We start from the raw sequence: 21,109 nt of genomic DNA, 5'->3' as shown, positions 1-21,109 counted from the left end.
CTTCCATTGCTGTGAGAACAGCCATGCAACTTAAAAAATAATAATAAAGTATGAAAAAAATAAATAAAGCGAGCATTCTTGGGAATTCCTGTTTCATTCAAAAGCAGCACTTCACAAACTGTGCTTCATTGAAACCACCTCTCTGGATGCAGAGAGCATTACATAAAAATACATTAAAGCATAAAGGTTCCATGGGCCACCAATTTGGGGAAATGCTGGGTTAAACAAAGTTAAACAGGTTTCTTTACAGCAGGATTTTCAGAGACTAATATTCTAATGTGTGTCATAAAACTACAGGAGGGAGATATAAAATTCAGCATTTTCCAAAATTACCTGATTATAGGACTTTTTAAAAGGGTTATCACATGGATCAGAAATTGAAGAAGACGTCTTCCCATAGGACCAATGCTAGTGAAGTTTACTTCAGGCAATGTGCGTGACTGATTAGAAATCAAAGTCAACACCATTCTACTTGTACCCAGTACCATCCCATTGAGTGGCCAAGTTTCCTTCTGCTCACCCCACTTTCAGCACCTTCCTCACACAATGTTATTGATTCAGGCACCATCCCTTTTATAATGGCAACGGATCTTTGCTTGACAGCTTAAGTATTTGCTTTCCCTTTTGATGGACTAAATTCTGTGGCCTCCAGAATTAAATTGGGATTGGGGCATGTGGTACATTTCATTTCACAGCCCTGTATGATTGACTACAAATGAGACAAAGCTGATGAATAAACTTGTTGGTCATTGATATTATTTCTCTGCTTCTATTTTTTTTTTTCCTTTTAAAGCTTGCAAGCTCAGTTGTTACCAGGAAAATCAATAAACAAGCTTTCAAGAAAACGTACACCTTGGGAGAATAAAGGCCCTTTTGCCTGGAAGTTATTCTTTTTCTTTTCTAAGGGAGTAATAACCACTCCACAGCCAGAGTTCACTTTCAAGTCCACTGAAGCCCCTAGTGCTCATGAGGACTCTCTACTGGGAGAACAGAGCCCCCCAGTCTTTTTGGAGGGACAACTTTTGTTACTAGGATGACTTCTGTGAATTGAATTATTCTGAAAGTCAGGTAGGACTAAAGAAAGGCATCTAATGTAGCCCAGAAAATAAACCATTATCCACACATCCAGGGGCTAGGGAAGAAGGTGGGGAAGGTTACAAAAAGCAGTCTTTCCATGTGAATGTAGACAAAGCGTAGCCTTATTAACTAGAGCAGAGGTTCTTATATCTCTACCCTCTCCTGGAGCTCACACCTAGGAGACAGAGACCAGAGCTTTAGACCTCTGCTCAGAGCCTTAAGATTTTTGCCATGGCACGGCAATCTTTGAAGGAGTTATAGCCTCGGACCACATGTGTAAGTGGCATATCAGAGCAGCACCATTCAAAAGAACACAGTGAATAGGGAAACCTCTATTCAATATCTCATCAATATCTCAATAATAAATAAACTGTAATGGGAAATAATCTGAGAAAGAATATTCATACATACACACACACACACACACACACATAATTGAAATTTTGCTGTACCCCTGAAACACTGTAAGTCAACTCGACTTCAATAAAACGTTTTTAAATAATCACTTAAGGAACAACCACAAAAAAGACCATAGTGAGATGATGGAAATGTTCTATGACCTTGCACTGTTCTGTACGTTAGCCAGTAGTTACATTTAAATCTCAAGCACTTGAAATGTAGTTAGTATCGCTAAAGAACTGAATGGCCAATTTTATTTAATTTTAATGAATTCAACTATAAATAATCACAAGTGCCTAGTGGCCACCGTCTTAACAGCATAGCACTAGAAAATGGAAATAGAATTCATCAGATCAGGATTCCTAGCCTTTTATTAGGGTCATAGAGCAACACGGGTAACCCAAACCCATCTTCCTCAACTAGTTCCGATTCCATACATCAGGAAGTCAGTGGGAATCAGGGGAGCGGTGGGGAACAAGTGTTGATAAAAAATGTCCACTTCTGCTTGGCAAGTCAAAGTAAGTTTGAATAAAGGCATGAGTCAAAGTGGAATGGCAGTCACTGGGTGGGGGCAGGGTCTGGCATATGCTTTAGTAAGAAAAAGAGTCCTGAGAAGGAGCTACAGGGTAAGCGTGTAATGGTAGGGCCGCAGTTATTTCCACAGCTGCCTAATGAGCTATCCCCAAATTTAATCCCTTGAATCAATGACATTTGTTTTACTCATGAATCTGCACCTTGCACAGGACCCATGGCAGGGATGGGGAAGAACGCATCTCTGTTCCACTCACCATGGCCGGAAATGTCCCAAGGCTGAGAGCTGGGATCATCTAAAGGCATGTTTCCTCACAGGGCTGGCAGACAATGCTGGCTATTGGCTCTGAGGCTCTCGCCAAAACACCTTGGCTACTCCACGAGACCTAGGCTTCTCCCAACACAGTGACTGGGTTCCAAGGGAAGGGTCCAGGAAGAATGAAGGTCAGGAGGATTCTGTCTACTCCATACGACCTTGCCTTGGGAATCCCACAGCATCACTTCTGCAGTACTGCTATGTCATCAGGGCAGACTCGAAGCCACTCAAGTTCAAGAGGAAGGAAAGTAGTCTTCACTTCTTGGTAGGGAGAGCCAAGGAGGTTCGGGAGGAACATGCAGACTAGATACATTGCTACAGCCATTTTTGAAAAATAATCCATCACTGATAGATAAACTAGTTTAGGCGTCCAAGGATAGAAACCTTGGTCAGACCAAACTGATAACAAAATAGAAATGTATTAAGAAACCAGTAAGCTTAAAGTTTCAAGCACAGCTGGATCAATTGGCTCAAATACTACAATTGCATCTTTCTGATACTCACTTATTCTTCTCTGTTTCTTGTCTGTGTGTGTGTGTGTGTGTGTGTGTGTGTGTGTGTGTGTGTGTGTGTCTGTCTGTCTTTCCCTTTTCCCCTCAACTGGCTCATTATCCTCTCCAAATGACAGAAGGAAAGATTATTGGCAACTCTAAGTCAACATCTTGATAATTTTTGACACTTAAGGAAGACACTTTCTCTTGCATAACAAATTTCATGGAAGGGCTGAGATTAATTTATTTACTCCTGTTCAATCACTGGGTCTTGGGTCCTGGGAAATGATGTTCCCTAATAGGCCAGCTGAAGGTCTCAAGTCCACCCCAGCAGTAAGTTATTTAACCTCACTGCATTTCAGTTTTCCTACATTTGGAATGGATATTCTGGTAAATGGATGGTAAAAACGACCCCGATTCTCCACTCTCCTGTAACCAGCCAACTGCAATGTGATTTTGTTGACTCCTTTTATCCAGTGGTGGAGTCTATTTTCCCATCTCCTTATTCCAAGCTGGCCAAGAGAAATGGTTCTGTGTTCATTCTGACTCTTTAGCATTTCTGCTCTTTTTCTCTCAGAGCTCTGATACCACTAGAAGGACAAGCTCAGTTTAGACTCTTAAGGGAACAGAGATCATATACAGCAAAGCCAAACCGGCCAGTTTGTCCTGGCCAAGATCACAGAGACATGAAAGAACCCAGCCAAGATCAGCAAAACGAGCCCACGGCTGAGTTTCCAGCTGCCTGCAGAGGCCTGAATGAACCCAGCTAGGAGCCGCGTAAACCTCCCAGACAATCTTCAGACTTGTGCCAATGAGCTTTGCTCACTGGGTGTTTATTCCACAGTATGAAGGACAAAACTGAAACAGAGATAAGAGCAGGCCCTAATGCTCCGCACTGTGTTTAGAACAGTGCCCGGCATCAAATAAGCAGTCAATAAATAGTTTCTATTATTATCCATAATTTGCCAGTACCACATAGAATGAATGTGTTTCCCAGCTTCCTGAAGAAAATGAGATGTCTACCACAAGTTTTGTGAGAGTTTACACAGAATACCAATCTACCACGTTTTTAATAATTTTAACGAGTTAGTAAGAACAAGCCTCAAAAGCTAAGCATAGCCTAAGAATGGAAAATGAGTTGTTTATTGCCAATGCAGTAAAAACGAGCTCCACGATCATGATCTCCAAGCCCTTCACACATCCTGTACAAAGATCTATCAATATCTGATCTACGCCCAGCTACCGTATCACCAATTGGATCAAACATCCAACTTCTTTCAGGAAAAATAGACAGTAACATTCTAATCAAATGATTAATTGTCATTGTTAGCGATATTTATATCAGTTCAAAAGTTGGGACAAGAGAGGGAGTTCCCGCTGTGGCTCAGCAGGTTAAGAACCCAACTAGCATCCTTGAGGATGCGGGTTCGATCCCTGGCCTTGCTCAGTGGGTTGGGGATCTGGTGTTGCTGCAAGCTGCGGTGTAGGTCCCAGATACAGCTCCAGTCTGTGGCATCTGGCACTGTTGTGCCTGTGGTGTAGGCTGGCAGCTGTAGCTCCTATTGGATCCCTAGCTTAGGAACTTCCACATGCTGCAGGTGCAGCCCTAAAAAAATAAGTTGGAACAAGAAGTAATTTTATCTGTCCTAGTATTTTCAGACATAATAATTTTATGTCTGAGGCTATTTTCAACTGTGGGATTTTAATGCATTAACTCCAAGAAAACATTATTATACACCTTATCTTTACAAAAACTGGAGAAGCACATGATCATGAGCTTCACTCCTCTCATCAGTGAGTGTGTGTGTGTATGTGTGTGTGTGTGGTGAGTGTATGCGGGGTGGCATTCTTTCATGAACAATCTTCCCTGTCTGTACTCCCTCAGACGAGTTGTTCATCCTCTTAGAAAGCTTCAGGCAAATTCCATAACTTTCCAAACTCCATCTCAGGTAGTAACTTCTCTTTTGAACTCAGTTCCATATTTCCATTCCTGTTTGATTTCGTTTTGCCATCTCGCCATCCTCAATAATTCTAAAGGTGAATTCATCACCTCCTCAGCCATCACCCGCCAAACACATGTACAGTGTTATGTGATCACTCAAGGTAAGTAAGCCTCCTAGTTCCATTTCTTATACATAACAAAAGCAGGATGAAATTATAGTTATGACCAATCTTGTCATAACCCTCGTTCTCCAATTTTGCCTTCAGAATAACCCTGTGGTAAGTATTATTCTCTTACTTTATTGAAGTGGACAATAGTATACCAAGTTGTGTAGACTGTCAAATATAAAAGCACTGGCAGGGTGGACAGGCAGAGCTGCAAATACAGATCAATGAGGTTAATAATCATTGTATGAAGAATGCTAAGTGTGCTGAAACTAAATTTTATGGAAGTGAAGTTTGAGACTTCCTTAATGAAATTAATAGTTAATTAAGCACCAACTATATGCCAGTATCTATTTTAAGTTAATGTTAATATCCTAAGTTACTACTAACTCACTTAATTATTTAAGTCTATTTCTTTAACAGTTTTGTAGAAGACAGCAGTATGAGATCCCATGGGTGAAGTAGCCTGCATAAGGTCAGGTGGCAAAAAGCTAATAATAAATCAGCAATCTGGGATTTGAATGCAGGCCATCTGGCTCCTGAGAAATGTCCCTGCTACATCCTGCTCTCTGAAATGAAGAATAAGGAAGTAATGGAGGGGAGAAGAAAGTAACAGTAAATGCCAAGTCATCAAAGTAGGGATAAGTCAATCACACAGGCATGGGGATCAACCAGGTTGTATGGGCTCTGAAGTCACTCCTGGCTGAGAAATCAGATGGAAATGAGGTTGGAAGGATCCGGGATGCAGCAGCAGCAGCAGCAGTAGCGGCAGTAGCAGCAGCAAAGTGGTCATTGAATGTCAGGCTGAGTTGTTCAGATGTCTGGAACCGCCCAAAGGGAACTTGACCCTCTGTATAATTTAATCCGCATCAACGCACAGGCAAATGAACATGTTGAGGAGAAACGCGCTGGTGCATATGGAAGTGGGAGGTAGTTTCTTAATGTGGAGCTAAAACAGTTTGTTTGAAACTGGCAGCATCTCGAACTCAAAATACTTCACATACATCTGTGTCATTGAACTATTTGCAAATGATGAAGAAAGTCACAGGCTGAGGACAGGTGCCCTGGTCACATACCAGCTTTGACCTTATTCTGGAGGGTTAAGTACTGGAAACATGGGATGGCTGTTCCAGAGCTAGCAAGCTGTGTGCTTCCACACCAACTTCAATGCCAGGAGTGCCTTAACTGAACATCTGGCTAATAATACACCTTCCATTTATTAACACACTTACTCACTGCATCTGCTCTGCGCCAGGAAATTACATGGGCCAAGTAATGGCAGCATGATTTCAAATGTTTGCCTCATCACCTACTAACATAATTAAAGAATAACAATCACAGTCGTGGAGAAAATCTTGGTTAACTCTTTTTCTTTTTTTGTCTTTTTGTCTTTTTAGGGCCGCACCTGCAGCATATGGAGGTTCCCAGGCTAGGGGTCTAATGGGAGCTGCACTGCCTGCTTATGCCAGAGCCACAGCAATGCCAGATCCTTAATCCACTGAGTGAGGCCAGGGATCAAACCCGCAAACTCATGGTTCCTAGTCAGATTCACTAACCACTGAGCCACAATGGGAACTCCGGTTAACTCTTTTTTCAAGAACAGTTCTAAACAGAGATACAGAAAATACAAAACCTACTGATAATCTTATGAAAGCAAAACAATAATTCTCAAATATAACAACTTTGATATGAAAGAAAGTATTTCTTTAGCCTATGTACTAGTTGAGTTAGTCTGCTCACTGCACCCACTAAAACAATTTTTAAAAATCTTAAAAGTGATAAGGGTATAACATATACATTAGTATTTTCCTTGATAAAACTGGTTTCAGGAAAGGAAATTTTAGGAGTTCCCTGGTAGCCTAGTGGGTAAAGATTCAGCATTGTCACTACTGTGACTCAAATTTGATCCCTAGCCCAGGAATTTCTGCATGCCACAGGTGCAACAACAACAAAGAGGAAGTCTTTTCTAACTTTTGCTAAGGCATTTTTAAAGGTGTTTTTAAAAATGCATTGAAAGAATTTTTCGAAAAAAGAGAAAGGGGAACAACTTTACCTTTCTCCTAATCATTTAAAAACTCATAGTCAATCACCTAAGAGTGAGATCCAACTGATGACTAAAATCCAACAGATTAGTCTGAATATTTCTGGTAATGTGAACCTGACATGACCAGATAATAACTGCATTATTTAAAAAAAACATTACTAGTATCTACTGAATATTGGCTGATATCACAATTTTCTTATTACTTTCTGGAAAAAAAATTTAAGATACTTTTACCTGCTCTTTTAGGGACTAAACAATTCTATGTGTCACAATTCATGAAAACAGCATTTTTTTTTCATATTTCTAGGTTGTTTGTCAACTGGTGAGCAAACACCCATAATGCTCCTTGGCATCTATCAAAATATTCTGAGTCGCTTGTAACAACAGAGCACTGATCCAGGAAAGTTTAGACATTACTAAGTAAACAGTGCACAGATGTGGGTGCTGAAAAATTAATACCACACCACCTTCTGATAAGCTGTTGCTCCAAAAATGCTTCTGCAAAAACAGCATGAAACAAGCCCAAAGCACAAATAGTCATGCAATCACAACATAAATGAATCATAAAGCATTAAAACAGAAATGTCAAGCTCTGGCATCAGGTACAATTTGTGACAAATTACTCAGCCTCACACCTATTTCTTCATGCCATCTCACTGGTAGAGAGAATACTGGAAGTAAGAGTAACTTGTCACCTGTGAACAAAAAGCAGTTTTAAAATAATGTTTAAATAGTTTTTGATGTTTGTAATCTTCCTTCTTATATCTCAGAAAAAAATCCACTTTCATTCTGAATGTTCAAAATAAGTACTTACTATTCTCAGATAAGATGTTCTAATAAAGTACCAATTTTATCACAAATGAAGGCCACGGGAACCCTAGGAGGTTGCTGCTGACATCTAGTGGCATAATTTTTTCAATGCTAAATGTATCACAAATGTATATCCAGAGAGAGGGGATAGATGTACCACAAACATATGTCTTGCAAAGTCTAGTAGACATCCTATGCTACAAATTATTTGCTTCTGCTCACACCACTCTACCTCCAGTGACTCGCTTCCCCTTCCAAAATAATGCTACTGCTACAAAACTGGAGAAATGAAAACCAACACATCTGTTAAAGCCTTAAGAGAACTGAGTCCCCCAAAATGCCTAGTCCATTACGGAATTGCCCCAATTCCCAAAGGCTCTGCCCCAACCTCAGTAGTCTTAATTTTATCTCAACTTCCCAAATAACCAGAGCCCTTCCCCAAACTCCACACCTAGCATTTAGGTACTTTCAGGGTCATGGTCTAAAGAGACTTGCTTATAGAGCTGGGATATGTTAATTCACATTCATACCCACAAACACACATGCTCACACGGTCACGAAGTATAAAATAATGCCATTTGCAGCAACATGGATGGACCTAGAGATTATCATACTAAGTGAAGTCAGTCAGACAGAAAAAGACAAATACCATATGGTATCACATATGTGGAATCTAAAATATGACACAAATAACCTATCTATGAAATAACAATTGACCCACAGATACAGAGAACAAACTTGTGGTCGCCAAGGGGTGTAAGGGTGTAAGGGAGGAATGGACTGGGAGTTTGGGATTAGCAGATGCAAACTATTATATTATAGAATGGATAAACAACAAGATCCTACTGTATAGCACAGGGAACTATATTCAATAGCTTATGATAAATCATAATGGGAAAGAATATGAAAAGTATATATATATACACACACATATATATATATATATATACACACACACATATATATATATATATATACACACACACATATATATATATATATATACACACACACATATATATATATACACATAAGACTGAGTCACTTGCTATAGAGCAGAAGTTCACACAGCAGTGTAAATCAACTATACTTCAATAAAACTTTCAAAAAACGGTCATGAAATCCCTGTGCATGAGATTCAATATTTATTGAAAATTTTAAAATAGCTATCAGGGACTGCTTTAATGTTTCCAACCATCCACATGAACGATGAAATTGAGATTGATGTAAAAAATGATAAGAAGCATAGAGATAATTTCTACAGGCAAGCAAAAAGATTTACTCTAGAGCCTCTATCCATATGCAGGTATGTGCAGACAAGGGATGTGTGTGTGCAGAACAAGAGCAAGACAAGTTCGGCACGCACCCCATTCCCACGAAAGCACTTGTGAGTATAAGAGGTAAACACCAAATCGATGAATGAATGAATAAATGAATAAGGTGGCAAATTACAATAGAACTTTCCCCCTATTGATTCTGATGTAAGGTATGTTATATAGGCAGTGTTGTTTTGCTCTTTAGGCAAAAGTGCCTTTGTGGAGTAGTTCAGGTTAGATTTTTCTCCCATGACATGTGCAAAGGAGCACAAAGCCAGTGCGTGATTAAGTTGGGTAATATCCCTTTGGTTAAGGGAGTGTATGTTCATAATTGGAAATTATTTGCTCTATAAATTGGTACAGTTTAATTTAGATTTTATTCACATTGAAAAGATGTGATAAAGGGAGAAGAGCTTCTCAAGTTGGTCCTAATTTAGCAATGTTTAAATAATACAAAACATTGCTAAATTATAATTCTCATAGTACAAAGGCATCTTCTGGCCGTTTAAATATTCGTTCAATGGAAATCTTAGAGACACGAGAAGCTCATTCATTCAAAGCCTGTCTACTTCACTCACATGTGGGACTAAAAGTAGATGACAGAAGAATCTTTTTTACAATCTCACTGAAGGAAAAATAAATCCTGTGTCTGTGTATATACATTTACACACAAAAAAATTATACATATGTATATAAATCCATGCACACATGAGAACTATTACATAGCAATGCGGAGAAATCAATGACAATGTGGTAGATACTGTATCTAGGTTACTTTACTGAATGAATATGAGTTAAGGAAGAGAAATACTTGTAGCATGATGTAGAACGCAGAAGGCTCCCTAAAGAGATATTTTAAGGTTATGAAGGCTTTGGAATAAGGAAGAAAAAAGACTGGGCATTCCAAGCGGAGTTTTCAGCATAAGGAACAGCAAGAATGTTTAGGGGATGAGGTGGAGTATGAGACAGACAAGTACGGTAAGAAACACAGGTGGAGAATCAACATAAGAACTTGAATATTAGCAGGAGACAATTCTTGACAACGCTACGGCTTATAGTCTTGGGAGTTTTCTTTAAAGTTTTAAAAAGGTAGAGTATATCACAGAATCTAATACTCTAAAGAGTAAAGGATATCTTCGTATTTTCGCAAATGACAAAATCATAAAACAAAAAGGGGAAATTCATAATAACTCTTCCTCATACACAGTCCTCTCTAAGAATTAGGTTTTAATCTCTTCTCCATGAAAGTGTTCAATGGTTTATTCACTGGCTTTCAGTTTAAATTTTCTTTGGGAGCATGTTTGCCGGATGTTAGAGCTCTTGCTCTATAAAGCATTGCATATATCCTATGGGCACTGTGACAATTACGTCACACTTTCATCATATGTATAGAGGTATTCCTAACTCGCACTTAAGTTTATGGTCATTAACTTGTTAATCAACTGCACATTTGATGCTTTACTTTCCATTGTTGCTTTATAGTATTTTGTAATAAATAATATAAAATATAATTTGCAATAAGCTCTTAAAATATCAAAAGAATTGTATCCTCTATAAAAGACTTCGACATGTGTTACATCTACAAAATGTTCTACAGCCATAATAATAAACCGCAAGGAAACCAATCTCTAAATGATACATGTATAACTTACTTCTTAGTGCCCTACAACATAAAGAACACTGTACACTAGCCTTCTGACAGTTTATTTTCAATTCTCAAAAATGTGTTCATACTAAGGTTAGATTTCAACCTAGAGTACATCAAAAAATTGCTGAATCCTTGATGTATCATTCTACTTTCCTACAGGAAAATTAAATATATGTGAGAATAAAACGTAATATTCCTACATAATAAAAATAAATTATAAACATGAAATTTTCTTAATTGAAATTCAATCTCTTCTAGGACCTATAAACCTGTGGAAAAACTGAACAGAATAAAAGTCTATTTTTGCCCATAATTTGACTAGGAAAAGAGTAGGATATTTTAACCTGCCTCTATTTGGGGGTGACAAAATTTAAGAAGATTATGACTAACAGAATCAATAAGTTTACATAATGAGATGCCACATGAAAACTTATCCTAAAACCCTTTTTAAGAAAGTCAAATGTAGGAGTACCCACGGTGCCTCAGTGGTAACAAATCTGACTAGTATCCATGAGGATGAGGGTTCAATCCCTGGCCCTGCTGAGTGGGTGAAGGATCTGACATTGCCATGAACTGTGGTGTAGATCACAGACATGGCTTGGATCCCATACTGTTGTGGCTGTGGTGTAGGCCGGCAGCTACAGCTCTGATTCAACCCCTAGTCTGGGAACTTCCATATGCCATGGGCAAGGCCCTAAAAAGACAAAAAAGTAAAATAAAATAAAGTCAAATGTAGAACTTTCGTGTATCTGCACACACAAAACTGCCTGTTAAGCCAATAGATTGCTCTCCAAGCCCCATCGCCAGAGTTAATGGTACATAAAGTGAGTATGTTAGGTCATCATGGCCAACTGAGAAAAGCTGAATGGTCCTATGTATCTAAAAACAGCACCTTCACTAGTATATCTTGAATGTCCACTACTTTAACTTTGAAATTTACATGCATATATCACATTTAGGATAATAGAGACAGAGTATCACATTAGCATTCTTTGTCTTATTGAAAGGAATTTAAAACAATTTTTAATTTATTATTATTATTTTTTTTGGCTGTGCTCAGGGCATGCAGAAGTTCCAGGGCCAGTGAGGGAACCCATGCCACAGTAGCCACGGGAGCCACAGCAGTGACAACATCAGGTCCTTAGCCCACTGACCCACAAGGGAACTCTCAACAAGAATTTTTTGCGAAGTTGCCTTACCTCAAAGAATTCAAAGGGCCAACCTAGAGAGGTAATGATATGAACACTTCAGTTAGTCCTCCACACCCTACTCCCAACCTCCACCTAAACACCAGCATCCTAGAGCATAATCTCTTCGGCACTGTTACCGGACCAAAGTGCTTGCTCTGCCTATATCCAGAACTGGCCCTTCATTTGCATGTTGGGGAGAAGCAAATCTTGTGACTCTAGGTACACAGTAGTGAACTCTCTGCCATGTTAATGGGAGTTTCTCTCTTTCATCCCAACTCCTTCTTTACTATGGTCATTCGGAGTAAGTTTATCCATTTCTTAAACACGTGAAATAAAAGCCTGATAAGACTGAACATATTAGTATACACATATCCTGAAAAAAGAAAAAATTCACATGAATGCCCAGATGGTCTGTGCTCCTTCCCGTCATCCTTTATTTTTATTCTAAAGGACAGGGATCCTTGACCCTCTTCATTAGCTCCACTCACTCAGTGAGCTTCTTGCTCTGTCTTTACCCAGTGTCATCTCCCATTGATTTCCCCTCAACCAGCACTTTCCTACCATTCATCTCTCTCCGCTTGAATCACAGAGCTCAGCTTCAAGCCCTTGCACATATTGTCTAAGTATTCGTTCTTATTATAACATCTCTCCTTGGGGAGTCACAGCTAACAGCTCTATGCTAAAGGAAGCCCTCAATTGACTTCATTAACCACTTAAAAACACTTTATATTTTGCATTATCATTTAAGTATAGAGTGCCTACAATTTAAAATTCCCTTTAAAGAAGAGAAGCTACTTCCTTGAGGGGTTTATACCTCCTCTGAAGAAATAAGGAGAAACCCTTCTGTCTGTAATTCAACCCAACAATTTGTTTTTGCTCAACTGCAAATTAAAGTTCAGAAACCAGTTTGCTGCCGATGCCCATTAAATTTAACTGCTTCTTTTGTTTCAGCACTCACTTGTTTTTTAGGAATTCAACCATTTGTCAAAAATAAAACGCAATTAATATGTAGCCTGATATACATCTCAGCAAATCCAGTATGTGTGTTCATTTGCATAAAGTGAAATCATATCTTCATAGCTATATAAGTGGACAGCAGTGATAGATGGGTTTAGCTCCCATCGCGATTCTAACCTTTCAGGAACTTTTCTATTAAAAACTCCTTTGAGACAGCTGCTTTATCCATAAATCATACAACACACACACATTTTATATCTGCATCTATGCTCCACTTTGTTTACACATATATGTCATTACAATATTTGCATGAATGTTCATATTCTTAGGCCAACATATGTAAATAAATCACATAGCAATTTGAAAATTTAGCAACTAAATGTGCAATCTGTTGAACATAATCAGGCATGCTGTTCAACAACTGTACGATCAAATTCAATCTCTCCAGAGAAAATACATGTTTTGTATAAGGGTATCTTCGTAAAGCCTGAAGTTTTCTAGGAATCTGCACTGAAAATTTTTGCAACAAGAGCAAAGAGCAACATGTAAAGCCATCTAACTAATGCTGGAATAAAAGTAAAATCTTATTATTATTGTACCACGACAAGAATCTAATTTCCCTTAATGTCCGTCATTTGTAAGTATAACACACTAATTGCAGTTATCTACAAAGAGAACACAATCTTTCAGTCAAGAGCCTATCCACAATCAACTGTAGTTTAATAAATAAAATTTTAAAAGTTGAAAAAATTCCTATTCATACACTAACATAAATCCAAGTGTAGTGTCAGAAAATTAACCATTATCCACAATGTTGTAAGGTAGTATTTATTTTATTTATTTTATTTTATTTTGTCTTTTGTCTTTTTAGGGCCACACCTGCAGCATATGGAGGTTCTCAGGCTAGGGGTATAATCGAAGCTGTAGCTGCCAGCCTACGCCAGAGCCGCAGCAATGCCAGATCTGAGCCTTGTCTGCAACCTACACCACACCTCACAGCAATACCAGATCCTTAACCCTCTAAGCAAGGCCAGGGATTGAACCCGAAGCCTCATGGTTCCTAGTTGGAGTCATTTCTGCTGAGCCAAGACAGGAACTCCTAAGCTAGTATATATTTTAAAATTGACCGATCATTTCCCATATATAGTAGTCATCAAAAATCATTCCTTCTACTTTTCAGATAATGAGTTACTTTTTTGATGGATTACTCAATAGCTCAAAACCAGTCATCAAGAAAATTAAACAGTCAAATGTATCAGAGTTAAACAGATTTTAAAAAAATCAATTCAAAATAAGCATTACCTTGGCTGGATTTTTCATAAAGGATAGCAGATCTCTTGCCAGGTAACACCATTTCTTTAGGTTCTGTGGGCAAAAAGAAAAGAGATTAATAAAAACAACCTTTTTTTTTTTTTACTCGTTAAATGCTTCTTAAAGAGATTTATTAGTCATAAAGGTCAGAGAAGAAAATCACATAACAAAATATTCAGCTCCATTCAGCAGCTGCCTTGGGAACCACTTGCTCTAAATGCCAAATAACTTCCCCAAAGGTCCCCTCTCCCCTGCGGTGGAGAACACGGGTGACTGCAGCAGAACCTCAGCCCTTTGCTTTGCTTGGCTCTCTTTTCTTACAGGGGAACAGGCTAACCCAGGAACAAAGAAAAGCATTAGCTTCAATCATTGCAAAAGATACTATGTAATCCATGGCAAGACCAATACAACTGACTGAGAGGGAATTTGCAGTTATCTAAAGGTAGTTCCCTCCCTCCCCCAGTAAGTATGGGTTTTAAAAATCATGAAAGTTTGGGTGGTTTTCAATTCTGTCTTTCCACAAAAATGATAAAATGAGACATCGAGAGATGACTCTGTAAATAATTGCAGATTACTCTACTTATGAGAAGCAATTTCAGAGCCTTTCTATGCTGTACCAAGGAGGAAAGTACTTTAGAGGAGTCAAAAGTTATGAAAATATATCTTATCCCCTCCCTTAGCATATAACCATCTTGAGGAGTATCCCATAAAAGATTTTATTGCATCATTATCTGAATGTTCAGATTGGAGGATAAGAAATTCAAGTCTGAGCAACAGCTCTCCAGAAAGGACTGTCACATAGATAGGTAAGAATTTAAATTCACTCCTTAAGAAAGTTATTTGACTGAAGAAATGTTAACAGTTAAAAGCAATGTTGATTAATTGGCTATCACAGTCACTATAAGAACAGTCAAATGACAGCAATCACTGCGACATCTTAGCAGCCGTGTGAACTTAGCCAAGGAAAGTAAACTCTGTACCATCCTTTTTCTATCTGTAATATCAGAATGACAGTTCTTCCTACTTTGTAGAATGGATAGGATAAATGAATGACATATATATATAAAGAAGACATATATGTAGAGAAAATGACATATATATATATAAAGAACAAGAGAATGTTAGCTAACATAATTATGAAATCATTATTATTATTATCATTGTTCTTCTTTTTTAAAAAAAAATCTTGCTACCCCTTTGAAAATCATCACTCCAGTGAGCCACATGGTGGAGTAATTAAAAATCATACCATACTGGACATTACTTAATTTGCTCGTATATTAATCGGACTCTGTGATGGCAAAGGAAATAAAGAATAGTTTGTTTTAAATGTCTTGGCAGGTAAGGCAAAAAAGATTAAACAACATTTCAGGAAAATGAGTGAGATGTCAGCTGCTGCAGTGGCTTCCCTGGACTTTGCTGAGGATTTTAATTTAAAGATGTCCTCCAAGAAATTGGGATATACTTCAAGATTCTCTCAAAGCAACTGACCCTTGTCTGCTCTTGTGAATACTCAATCCAATTGAGAAAACAGCTGGTGAGCCCCTATTTCAAGTGAGGGTCTATAACAGACTTGAGAGAAACCATAGTAAACAAAAAGGACTCAAGAAAAACACAGATAAGTGGAGGAAACATTTGTAGACAATAGTTTTAAGTAACTCATGAAAATACCGTCATTAAACACCAGACACTGTGCTGAAGCAACAAAAAGAATTGGAAGAGTATTGTGCAGTCAGGAAAAGGTCATTTAAAAAATAATCTTAAAATTTAACCAGAATAGCAGGACAGGTATATGCTGGCTGACCATTGGTCCTGTTTGGTCTAAGAATTTTACAAAAGAGAAGGACTTGGAAAGACTAAGACTGGCAGGCAAGCAAGTGGGGATGTAAATTAAGATGACATTACATGGGAGTTCCCGTCGTGGCGCAGCGGTTAACGAATCTGACTAGGAACCATGAGGTTGCGGGTTTGGTCCCTGCCATTGCTCAGTGGGTTAACGATCTGGCGTTGCCGTGAGCTGTGGTGTAGGTTGCAGACGCAGCTCGGATCCGTGTTGCCTTGGCTCTGGCGTAGGCCGGGGGCTACAGCTCCGATTGGACCCCTAGCCTGGGAACCTCCATATGCTGCGGGAGCGGCCCAAGAAATAGAAAAAAGACAAAAAAAAAAAAAAAAAAAAAAAGATGACATTACATGGAGTAGGGTAGACTCGTAATCCAATATGACTGGGGTCCTTATAAGAGGAGATAGAAATACAAACACAGGCAGAGAGGAGAATGCCACATGAAGACAAAGACACAGACAGAAATGACCATGTAACTAGGAGGCATGTCGTATGATAGAAATTGGATGATATAACAGATCCTTATCGTTGGGCAAATTTTTTAAAATATTTGGACAAACCAGTATGTCAGGTAGGAAAGAGGCAGAGAGAGGTGGTAAATTGGAGAAATGATAGGCCATCCTATAACAAGGATGCTATTATTCGCAAATATATCCGCATGTAATGCTTTTGCATTTTTCTATGTCTGACCTCACCTTTCTACCGGGGGTGGCACTTGCCTCAAGGAGGATTAGGTTTGTTACAGGATAATTAAAATAAGAATGGTGTTTAGAGTTGGACATCTAGAAAGAATTCTGGATCCACAGCAAGACAATAGTCTTATATAGCAGGCTTTCCTTAGAGAAAATAGGATTTTTAAAAATACGATCTTAGTGGACATTAACATCTTCGAAGTCAGACCTAGAGAACCAAATCAAAGAATTCTGCAGTGTCAAGAGTGGTTATGATGTAAATGTATGTTATGATGTAAAGGATTATGGAAAAGGTACACCCCGGTGCAAGGGCTGAATGGAGAAGACAGAAGAGGAAGGGGTCCAGCATCAGGTCATTGTGTCCCTTCTCTAGTTTCAACCCCCACATGAATGTGGTAAGAGGAGCATTAGGACTAACAGACCACTCTTCAGGGCACAGACTGGAGAGAGCTCTGAGAAAACCCGCGCTCAGCATCTAACACGATGTAGGAGCCGTTTGGAGGCCTTCAAGGAGGGAGGGACATGCCTAAAGACATGAACCTGAGACAGATCCCATCTTCCTCACAGCCAGTGTGCAGTGTCCCAGGGAGATAGAAGTTCCCAGGGGCCCTGAGCAGGGGACAGGGAGTGCTGGGTGGGCGCAGCCCCTTCTACTACCGTCCCCCACAATGAGATCATAAGAGGCCCCTTGCCTCCCGCTATCACCATGAGGGGAAGCGGAGAATAAAAGGGAAAATCTGAAAGCACAACCATTGACCCCAAAGTTGTCCAAGTCACCTACCCCCAATATAAAGGCACTAGAAGGTATCTAGTCTTATGTCATCATTTTTCAGATGAGGAAACTAAGACCAGAATGGCAGCCTCATTTATTCAAGAGTATTATGCAGGTGAGGACAGACCAGAGGCAATAATTCCAATTTTTCTAGCACCTACTGAAATGCTAACATGCCTTCCTATATGTTCATCTAGAGTCCAGCTTTTCTTTTTATTATGGATATCAATTAATGCTACTATTCAGTTAATATTTAAAAATAAAAGTGATAATTATATTTTAAATAAAATAATAGAGACAATAATTTAAAATCCATTTCTTTTAATGAGTAATGAAATAGATTTAAAATTAAAATAAATACTGGGGGAATTCCTGCTGTGGTACAGTGGGTTAAGAATTTGAATGCAGCAGCTCACATCTCTACAGAGGAGTGGGTTCCATTCCTGGCCTGGCGCTGTAGGTTAAAAGATCTGGTGTAGGTTGCAAGTGCAGCTTGGATTCAGTCCCTGGCCAGGGAACCTCCATCTGTCACGGATGCAGCCCAAATAAATAATATTGGGTCTACAGAAAAATTATTAGTTTTATTTAATTAGTAAATTTAGCAAAGTTACTAAATTAGGCTCCTTCAACAAAAATCAATTGTGCTACCATCCAACAACAAAAATAGAAATTATATATTATTAAAATAGAATTTAAAACATCAAATACCCTAGAATAAACCTAACAAAAATGCTCATGATCTTGACACCAAAAACACATAAAACATGACTTAAATAAAGCAAATTAAAAAAAAAAAGACGTAGATACATCATGATTATAGAATGGAAATACAATATAATAAGGATGTCAATTCTCCTCAAATTAATCTAGGTATTCGGTATACTCAGAATCAAAATCCCAGTAGTTTTTCTTTTTAATTCAAATTTTATGAGCTAAAATTTATACATAAATGCAAAGGGCTAAGATTAGCCAAGGTGATAGTAAAGAAAAACAAAACTGGAGGTCTTGAATGACCAGAGAGCAAACGTATTGTACAGCTTGTGTAATTAACAACTGTGTATTTTGTACAAAAACATACATTGTACCAAAACATACAAACAGATATATGGAATGAAAAAGAGTCCAGAAACAAACCTGCATGAATTATAACAACTAATTATACAATTATGACAAGTTTGACAATGTCAAACAATGGGGAGAAAGCAACCTCTCAACTAAATAATACTGGTGGAATTATATACCCATTTGTGAAAAAAAGTGAATCTTAACCCCTACACATACAAAAATCAGTTTCAGAAGATTGTATATCGAAATGTGAATGATAAAACAATAAAGATTTTAGATGAAAGCAACTTTCCCTCTAGGATAGACAATGGTTTCTTAAATAGCATAGACGTGGTAACCGCAAAAGGAAAACATGATAAGCTTGACTGTATTTAAATTGAGGACTTTTGTACAGAAATACCAAATCACAGAGTTCCCACTGTGGCACAATGGAATCAGAGGTGTCTCTGCAGCACTAAGATGCAGGTTCAATCCTTGGCCGGGTACAGTGGGTTAAAGGATCCAGTGTTGCTGTAGCTAGGTTGCAACTGAGGCTCAGATCTGATCCCTGGCCCGGGAACTCCATATGCCCAGGGACGGCAAAAAAAAAAAGAAAGAAAAAAAGAAAAAGAAAAAAAAAAAATCAAGTCACTATATTACATTCCAGAAACTAACATAGTGTAGTAGGTCAATTATACTTCAAAAACAAACAAACGAAGTCATAGAAAGAAAAATCAGATTTGTGATTACCAGAGGGGGGAGGGGGGAATCAGATGAAGGGAGGCAAAAAGGTACAAACATCCCGTTATACAATAAATAGATATTAGGGATGTATGTACAACACGATAAATATAATTAACATTGCTGAATGTCATGTATGAAAGTTGTTAAGAGAGTAAATCCTAAGAGTTCTTGACACAAGAAAAAAATATTAAAAAAAATTTTGTATCTATATGAGATGATGGATGTTCACTAAACGTATTGTGGTAATCATTTCATAATGTATGTCAGTCAAATCATTATGCTGTCTACTTTAAATTTTTAAATTTATACCATGCTGTATGTCAATTTTACTTGATAAAACTGTAAGAAAAATAAAGTCTCATTCTCATCCAGAAAACAGGGCGGAGGGGGGAGCTAATGTTCATCAAATGATGCCAACTACAGAATAAAATGGCAAGCCACAGAGTACAGAAGGAACTCTGCAATATCAGATAATGACTCATATTCTGAATATTAAAATAAACCTTTACAAAACTATTGCAGACAACGCAATAGAAAAATGGACAAAAGACAAATAGAAATTTCATAAAAGAGGGCATTCAACATTTCAATAAACATATTAAAATTTCCTCAGTTCTAATCCTTAGGAAATGCAAACTAAAATCACAATGAGATACCACTACATGCAGACAAACTGGCTCAAATATAAAGGACAGATGATTCCAAGAGTGGACAAGGAGGAGTTCCTGACGTGAAGCAGTGGAAACAAATCTGACTAGTAACCATGAGGTTCCAGGTTTGATCCCTGGCCCTGCTTAGTGGGTTAAGAACCCAGCATTGCCATGAGCTGTGGTGTACGTCGCAGACGCGGCTCAGATCCCGCATTGCTGTGGCTCTGGTGTAGGCCAGTGGCTACAGCTCTGATTCGACCCCTAGCCTGGGAACTTCCATATGCCACAGCGGTACAGCTCTAAAAAGCAAAAAAAAAAAAAAAAGAGTGGACGAGAACATGGAACAATGGTACTGTCATATGCCCTTGATGGACGCAAAGAGTGGAAAAGTTTGTAACACCAGAAAACAGTTTGGTAGTCTCTACTAAAGGCGCATGTATGCACACCTTATGGCTGGGCAAATTCCACTACTACGTTTATAACCTCTACAAAGCCATACTCTGGCTACCAAAAATTATATACAAAATGCTCATAGTAGGACTCTTTACCATAGGAAAAAACTGGAAACAGCCCAAATCTCCATTAACAATAGAACAGAGGAACAAATTAGGATCTATTCATACAATGAAAAGAGTCACATTAGTGAGAATGAACAAACCACCATTACAGGAAAAACACGGAAAAATATCACAAATAATGTTTAGGGTAAGAAGTCAGATGAAAAAAGTACATACAACATGACAACATTTATTTGAAATGTGGGGGGGACCTCTTGTGGGGTAAATAGTGACTGAGAGGGGAAATAAGAGGAGCTTTTAAGGTACCAGTATTATTGCTTTCATGATCTTCTGTTTGGATCTTTGTGTTCACTTTGCAGAAATTTGTCAAGCTGTACACTTAAGATTTGCTCACTCTTCCATATACTTATACTTTAATAAGATTTTTAAGTGTGATTGGAATCTCCACCCATCTGTCTGTACCACTTGATAAAAAGGCACAAATAAATGTTAAAGATGATCCCTGATTTTAAGATGATTGGGAAGAAATAAAAGGGCAGATTTCAATCTGCAAATGCTTTTCCTCAGCATCTACAAGTTCGATGATTCAGGACAGAAGCTGGAGACAGAACATGAGTGTTTGCCCTGGAACACAAGCCATTTTCCATATTTTT

The 21,109-nt window shown here is 38.3% G+C and overlaps 1 protein-coding gene across 8 annotated transcripts in view; it reads right to left on the bottom strand.

The window, feature by feature from the left end:
• INPP4B (inositol polyphosphate-4-phosphatase type II B) overlaps nt 1-21,109 on the bottom strand; it is a 696,813-nt gene that overhangs the window by 560,881 nt on the left and 114,823 nt on the right. For all 8 annotated transcript variants that reach the window (XR_014812874.1, XM_003129178.7, XM_084972777.1 and 5 more), the window contains one exon: nt 14,188-14,250. The gene's annotated coding sequence lies outside the window, so the exon portion shown is untranslated. The remainder of the gene's footprint in view (nt 1-14,187; nt 14,251-21,109) is intronic.

This window comes from Sus scrofa, chromosome 8 (assembly GCF_054392235.1).
Source record: "Sus scrofa isolate SSC_HxYL_T2T_F1_AM1 chromosome 8, Sscrofa_HxYL_maternal_Yorkshire_Landrace_v2.0, whole genome shotgun sequence".
Classification (NCBI taxonomy): domain Eukaryota; kingdom Metazoa; phylum Chordata; class Mammalia; order Artiodactyla; family Suidae; genus Sus; species Sus scrofa.
The sequence above is the reverse complement of the archived record's forward strand: the minus strand, read 5'-3'. Positions and strand labels throughout refer to the sequence as shown.